Source organism: Fukomys damarensis, unplaced genomic scaffold (assembly GCF_012274545.1).
Source record: "Fukomys damarensis isolate Sample0158 unplaced genomic scaffold, DMR_v1.0_HiC HiC_scaffold_24, whole genome shotgun sequence".
Classification (NCBI taxonomy): Eukaryota; Metazoa; Chordata; class Mammalia; order Rodentia; family Bathyergidae; genus Fukomys; species Fukomys damarensis.
In genome coordinates this window covers 51,844,002-51,851,126 of record NW_022900936.1, presented here as the reverse complement: position 1 = coordinate 51,851,126, position 7,125 = coordinate 51,844,002, and the positions used below count along the sequence as shown (strand labels likewise).

Genomic DNA, 7,125 nt, shown 5'->3' with positions numbered 1-7,125 from the left:
AGATCCCAACTGACTGTAACTGTACTGTATCCCTAAAATGTACCAATAAACTCAATTAAAGCTAAAAGTCAATACAAAACCAAAATGCAATGTTATCAACTTCATAAATCACACTGAATACAAAGAAAACCTAAAAATACTTTCCAGAATAAAACACCTAAAAGTGGACTTCAGTCAACCTTTCTAGTACATATCAACTCACTCCAGATACTACCCTAGATTTCTTAAAGCTCCAATTTGCCTCTCTTTAAAGCTCAAAACCTTCATGTAGGCTCTACCCAGAAAGTCCCCCATAAAGCTAGAGAATCATTTGCTTGAAAGCTAACAAGTTTTAAGAAATTACTACTGATTAAGTGTACATAAAAAATGAGTCAAAAGGTACCTCAAATTATTTTGCTGTTCATTTTAAGTTCTCAGTCCCACTAATATTTATTAAGTATAAGACTGACTGCAAACTTAAAGGCATGGAGAGACCTTTAATTTTGAAGAACACTCTTGTTCTTGAACTCAATCTAGAAAAAATAATTATCTCCATATAACCAGGGAATGCTTATTAACACCAAGTTCAACACAATAACAGATTAATGAAATGTGAATTTTTATAATACTAATCCACTTATGTTTATCAAGCACATTCCATGTGCCTGACTCTGTAAGTTTAGGGATTTGCTAGTATAAATGTAGGTACAATAGCATCTTGAAGAGGTCTTATGGAAAATATACACATATACACTCACACATACTTATGATATGAATACATATATGATGCAAATATACACAATATCCAGTAAATGCAATATGTATTTCCCACTAAAAAGCACACAGATTCTTAGAGATAAGTGTTAAGAACAATTTCATTCTTGCTGTAATTTGGACCTGGAATATCTCTCAAAGATCCACATGTTAAAGGAGGGAGTAGAAACCTAAAAAGTTAGGGCCTGGCACAGAGGCCTTTGAGTCATTGCACATGCAGTTTCCAAGGGAACTGTGAGAAGCCAGTCTCTCTGTCCTTCCCTGTCATGAGGTGAGCACTTTTTTGCTATCACATGCTGCCTGACATGTGCTCCCACTACTGCCACCTGGCACTCTCATCCTGGTCTAAAATCATCAAATCTGCCTGATCATGGACTAGAACTTTTAAAACCACAAGCAAAAATAAATATCTCTGCTTAAAAGTTGATCATCTCAGGCGTTTGTCACAGTGATGGAAAGTTGACTTACACACCTCCTATTAGATCCACTTATTTTCCTGAGGAAGCATACTTCTCTATAATGGAAGAGTACAGACTTCAAAATAAAAATATGCAACATATTAATAATCTTTCAGAGTGGCAGTAAATGCATAGAAATGACAAGTTTGAATATATTTACGTTATCCTTTACTGATAGAATTTCATAATCTGTAAACTGATACTTGTATTGAGAAGAAATACACTGCAAAAATTTATATATAAGCTTTTGAGCTCGAGTAATTTCAGAAATATCTTTTAAGAGAGTCTAAAATCAAACATGAAAATATCTTTCAATTAAACTGATCTACAAAATTAGTTTACTTATCCTGTGGTCAACAAACAGAAGTGAAATGATAAATTTGACAAATGAATTTTTAAAATTTTACACAAAAGTGTTTAAATCTCAAAGGTTCATTTCTTTATATATTCTGTTTTAAAGAGATGCCAAATCATCAGAAACTGAAATTATTGTAGTTACACAGAAACACACACACACACAATCATACAACAGTAAAACAAAGAAAGTTAATATGAGCCTACATCAACATCCAACAAATAAATGCAGTATTTACTTATCATTAATCCCAAGTATCCAGCAACTGACAAGTTTAATAGAAAAAGTACATTACTGTATAAAATAAAGCACTATATACAGATATTCAATGAACTAAATTTATACTATATTTGAGAACCTCAACTTTTATCTAATTTAAGAACTGCTACCAGAGAAGGCAAAAAAGGAAGGAAAACAAGGAGAAAGCAAGATAGAGAAACAGGACAATAAAGAGGTAAACATATCAAATTTATGCCTCCCTGACTTCTGGTGGATTTCAAACGCACACCTCCCATTTTAAATATGCCATTTCAATTCTCAACTGATTCAAAGTAAAAGAATATTATCTTGAAAATGTGAATTGGTTTGATAAGACAGTAAACAAAAAAAGATATAACCCAAAAATTAGCTGTCAAATTCCCCAACCTAATTTTCAGATACATTCCATTCCTAAATAAAGTGATTATACATTGAAGTCAGTTTTTACAATGTAATTCTTCCATTATACAAACCACCTGATTTTAAAGTTATTACACTTGATTACTTTACAGTAAGAATCTCTTTTTCATATATAGTGACTTCAAAGAGGAAGAAATACAAATTCAGTGACTTGAAATGTCTCCCACCTCAACAGTACCATAGATACATTTGGAATCTTCGACGATAACAAACCACATTTCTTGATTAAATGATGTAGAAAACACTATTAAATGATATAGAATATACTTTTTAAAAAACATCTCCATTTCATTCTTCAGTAGAGAAAAACTACCTCTTTATAGACAGAATTATATTCCCCTAAAATTCACATGTTAAAGGCCAAATTTCCAATGTGACAAGGTAGAGAGTATTAATAAAGAGGGAATGAAGATTAAGTAAGGTCAGAAGTTGAGGGCTTAAAGCAAAAGAATTAGTGTGATTTTGAGATGAGAAACAGCTCACTCACTCTCTGATGCACAGAGAAGAGCCATCTGAGGACATAGCAAGACGGCAGCATGTACAAGGCAGGAAGGGAGCCTCACCAGAAACTGAAGTTGCCAGCATCTTACTTGTGGCCTTCTAGCCTCCAAAACTGTGATAAAATAAATGTATGGTGATAAAGCAATCCAGGTTGCAGTATTTTGTCACAGCAGCCTGTGCAGGCTACAGCAATCTCTAATGATGAAGAGTTTATATTTCTGAAGTAGTTTTTACCCTACTGATAATCCAGTTAAATATCTGATAGTAACCAAGATGCTCCATTTATAAAAAGAAAAGCCTGGAACAATTTGAAGAAAAACTCACCCCATCACTTCTATATACATCTGTTATTTTAAATTAAGCAAATGAAACTGGCACTTTAAGCCAGTCGTGGTGGCGCACGCCTGTAATCCCAGCACTCCATAGGCTGAGCTAGGATTGCTGTGAATTCGAGACCAGCCTGGGCTACATAGTGAGTTCCAGGTCAGTCTCAACTGCATAGTGAGACCCTGTCTCAAAAAAAAAAACAAAAACAAAAACAAACAAACAAAAACCTGTCACTTTAAAAAGAGCATAATACTTTGAATTACAAAGTAGTTACACTATGTGGTACCTGATTGAGGGTATACTAGGCAATGTCAATAGAGAGTTCCTCTAAGGAGTCTGAATTAATTAAACTTTCACTGAAGAATAGTAACAAAAATCTGGGAACAGAAATGCTAATTCCTTTTGAAACCAAACAGCATCTGTTCTACATGATAAAGGTAATTTCTCTGGTACTATCTCCTATTTTTTTCACCTTGCTTTAAAATTATGTAAAATTTGAATTGTTTTGCAACTTGATGTTAACTTCATTTTTAAGACTGTACACCATGTATCCATCCATCCTTGGCCATCACCCTGTTCTTTGGCTTCTAAATTCTCGGTAGTATACATGAAATATTAGATTACAGAGTGGCTAACATTTTTATAGGACTCACTCATCAGTGGTAAGAACAAAGCCACTTTCAATTTCTAGTAAAACTATTCAGGATATTTTAAAAAATTATTTGCAAGGAGGGTTGTTTATAGATTTATAGTATACACAAACATATTTTAGATATGCATATAGTGCCAGATATCTAATAGGTGTATTTTATGAGTAGCAGGATTCTTGAGCTTTGATCACATTTTAAAAATTCTTAATTGACAAATAAAAGATTGTATTCATAGGGTACATATCACATTTTATTATATGCAGATATTATGCGATATTTAAATTAGAGTAAGCATAGCTAACTCTACATTTACCATTTCTTCGAGGTGAAAAAAATTTACCATTTTCTGAGTGCATCTGTGTTTTAGCTAGGCACTACATTTGCCACTTGACACAATTAACCTCACTTACTTTTCCCAATTCTACACAACAAAGATCATTATTCTGTATTAAGACAAGGAAAATAAAGTTTCAGAGAGGTCAAATAATCACCCAAATTCTTCCGATTAAAAAGTACTCAGCTTAGGATTTCTTTAAATCCAAAAGCTATGCTGTCTTGCACTCTAACCTTTATAAATATGTTTGTGGCTGTCTTTAGTTGCATTATCATAGCTGCCTTTCCATTGTATGGCACTAGGTAGCAGCAGTCACCATATTTTTTAATTGTACCTCATAAAGACACTCATGAAAGAGGACTTGCAGAACTGCTCTGGAAAGTGGAAAGATGGGAATCAATGTGTTCAAAGTGAAGGAAAGTAACTTGAGAAGAATTAATGGCAATGTGTCTTTTACAATAAACAATTTTTTATTTAAACATTAATTATATATTTGATCAAATCTTTTTTTTTTTTAAAGAAAAGACTGCTTTTTAAACATATTTCTCTCCCCTTAATCTTAGGGAACTATAAACTATCAAACAGAGCATCATTTACATACTGCTGGACTTCTAAATTACTTTACATAGGTCTGGTAGAAGTGCTTTTTAATACCTGTGGCTGTAATCAAATCAATACTGGAAGAGGTATTCTACACACCTAGTAATTTTCTAAAAGACTTAATACGTAGTAATAGAAAATCACTGTATAATGATTATGACTTCAGGTGAGTACCTGAGAAAACCCCTGGGATATAAATAAGCACCCTAAAGTGCATACACGCTTCATCTCTAGAATGATTCTTAAAATTGAACTAATGTAGACAAAGGCATTTGGTTGCCATTTTATCAGGTAAAATTATTGTATTACTACAGGAAAAAGCAAAATACTTATTTCTTATATCAGTTAGATAGCATAATAATTTCTTCCCTATTATATAACAAGCTACAGAAATTTGAAGTTCTGTAACCTACTATACATAGTGAATAAATTACTATGTGTATCATGGTTCCTTTCTCAAATTCTATACATGCAGGGGGGTTCACCTTACAGGAATTTTCTTTCATTTCAAAAACTACTTATTAAACAATAATATAAGCCTAAGATTTATACTAAAATAGTTTATAAAACATCCAGAAACTTTTGAATTATATCAACTCCTCACTCCTTAAAACTTTTCACAGATAGTATTCCACATAACAGAATTAGAACAATTCACAGTTAAATGATTTTACATGGTAGGCAGATTTATTACTGTAGAACTTCTTGGAATCTTTATTATGCGCACCCTGTTGCTCTAAGTAGTAGTAGATGGTATTCTGTATATATTACAGTTAAAAAACACACTGTCTCTCCCTCTTCGCCTTTCTCTACCCCAACACTCTTTGAAGGCCCCCTGCTATCCCAAAGCACAAGGGACTCTCTTTGGACAGTGAAATATGAGAAGTAGTGACACGTGTTACTTCCAAGAAACCATTTAAGGGCCATGGTTTCACTATTACTCTTTTTTCCTTTAATAGTTGTGCATCCCTAAAATGTTGAATAAAGACATGGAGCCCAGTTACACTGTAACTTCACCTAAGCTAACTGATGTAACATGCTTCTTAGATTTAACAGACGCTGACATCTTTGTGTCAAGTAATTTCTTCCTGGCATTAGTTCCTAATTACACTTGGTTTTGTACAGCATCTTTCCTATTTCTTAATATAGTGGTACATTGGTTCAGGAATGCTTTTGTTTGCAAACAATTTGGTTCACAAACAGGGCATTTGTCAAAATTTCTGTTTGCAAACTCTGCATCAGGTGACAGACAAGAATGCAGCCATATTTCCCACACAAACACAAATGTCATCTTTTCCAAAATCATAGAACAAATTAAGTCCATGAACTGAGGTACTACTGCATAGTAGAAGTACAAAATCTTAGCTATCTTCATTAAGCCTCCACCTTAAAATTTTTCAGCAGTTTGAATTTCTGTCAATTTCTGGTTATAGTCAATAATGTATTTTATTGCAATATTCAGATTAAAATTCAGAAATTACAGATCAAATGGCTACTTAGTTGAGACAGATTTTGTATTAATTTACAATTAACTGGAAAGTTAAATTAAGGAATAAGTTCCTTTCTTGAAAATTGCAACAAAATATTATATTAATTCGCTCATTTTAATTCACACCAACTTCTTCAGTCTTATAAATCACCAGTTCATCACTACAGTATTGATATTATCTGTAAAGCAAGCATATATTTTATTCCCAGACTGGGAAAACTCCATGTATTTAAGCAGCCAATACTAAAACTAATTTTAAAATATTATTTTTACATTTTAAAGCAGATAAAGGATTTTTTCCTAATGCAACTTTGAAAATAACTGACATATGAAAGGACAGAGTGAGTTTCAGAGTTTAAAATAATTTGTCACTTGTATATATTTTAAAATATCAACTTTTTCTTCATTATGAGGTTTTCATGTCGTACATGGTTTCATAATATAGTTACACACACCTCCATTATTTTTAGTAGGTAAGAAAAACTCCCTAATGCTTTGATACTGGTTCATTTTTCAATTAAAGTCAATGAGTATACAAAAATTGCTTTTGGGAAAATTGACCAAAGTATTTTTAAGTAATATCTACCCAGGACACTAATAACACACTGCTATGCAAAAATAAATCAGAGATTTAAAAAATTTCATTACTTACTTGACGAAGATTAAAATGCAACTTTAAAAAATAATAAAATTATCGAGAATATATAATTGTCACACTTCCTTGATCAGTCTGGAAGGTGACTCCATCTATTAGGAAAATGCTGAGACCAGCTCTGACAGCATATAGTTCTTGGCTGCCTCACTGCTTCTAGGTACGTAAGGAAGATGCACCTTCAGCGCAGCTCTTACCAGTCAGGTCAAGACTTTCCATTGTGTTTCAATGGAACATCAGAACTTCCAGCTTCTGTGATGCAGCAGGATTCTGTGAAAGACCCATAGGAAAGTGGTTAACATGGACAGCCATGAAGGCTTTAACAAAG

The 7,125-nt window shown here is 32.9% G+C and overlaps 1 protein-coding gene across 12 annotated transcripts in view; it reads right to left on the bottom strand.

Moving 5' to 3' along the window:
* The window catches only part of Bbx (BBX high mobility group box domain containing), a 263,754-nt gene that overhangs the window by 147,129 nt on the left and 109,500 nt on the right, over window positions 1–7,125 (bottom strand). For 9 of the 12 annotated variants that reach the window (XM_033768113.1, XM_010630160.3, XM_033768116.1 and 6 more), the window contains one exon: window positions 6,995–7,067. The exons of 1 other annotated variant lie outside the window; for it this stretch is intronic. The gene's annotated coding sequence lies outside the window, so the exon portion shown is untranslated. 2 more of the 12 variants (XM_010630165.3, XM_010630167.3) reach the window with 1 other exon arrangement.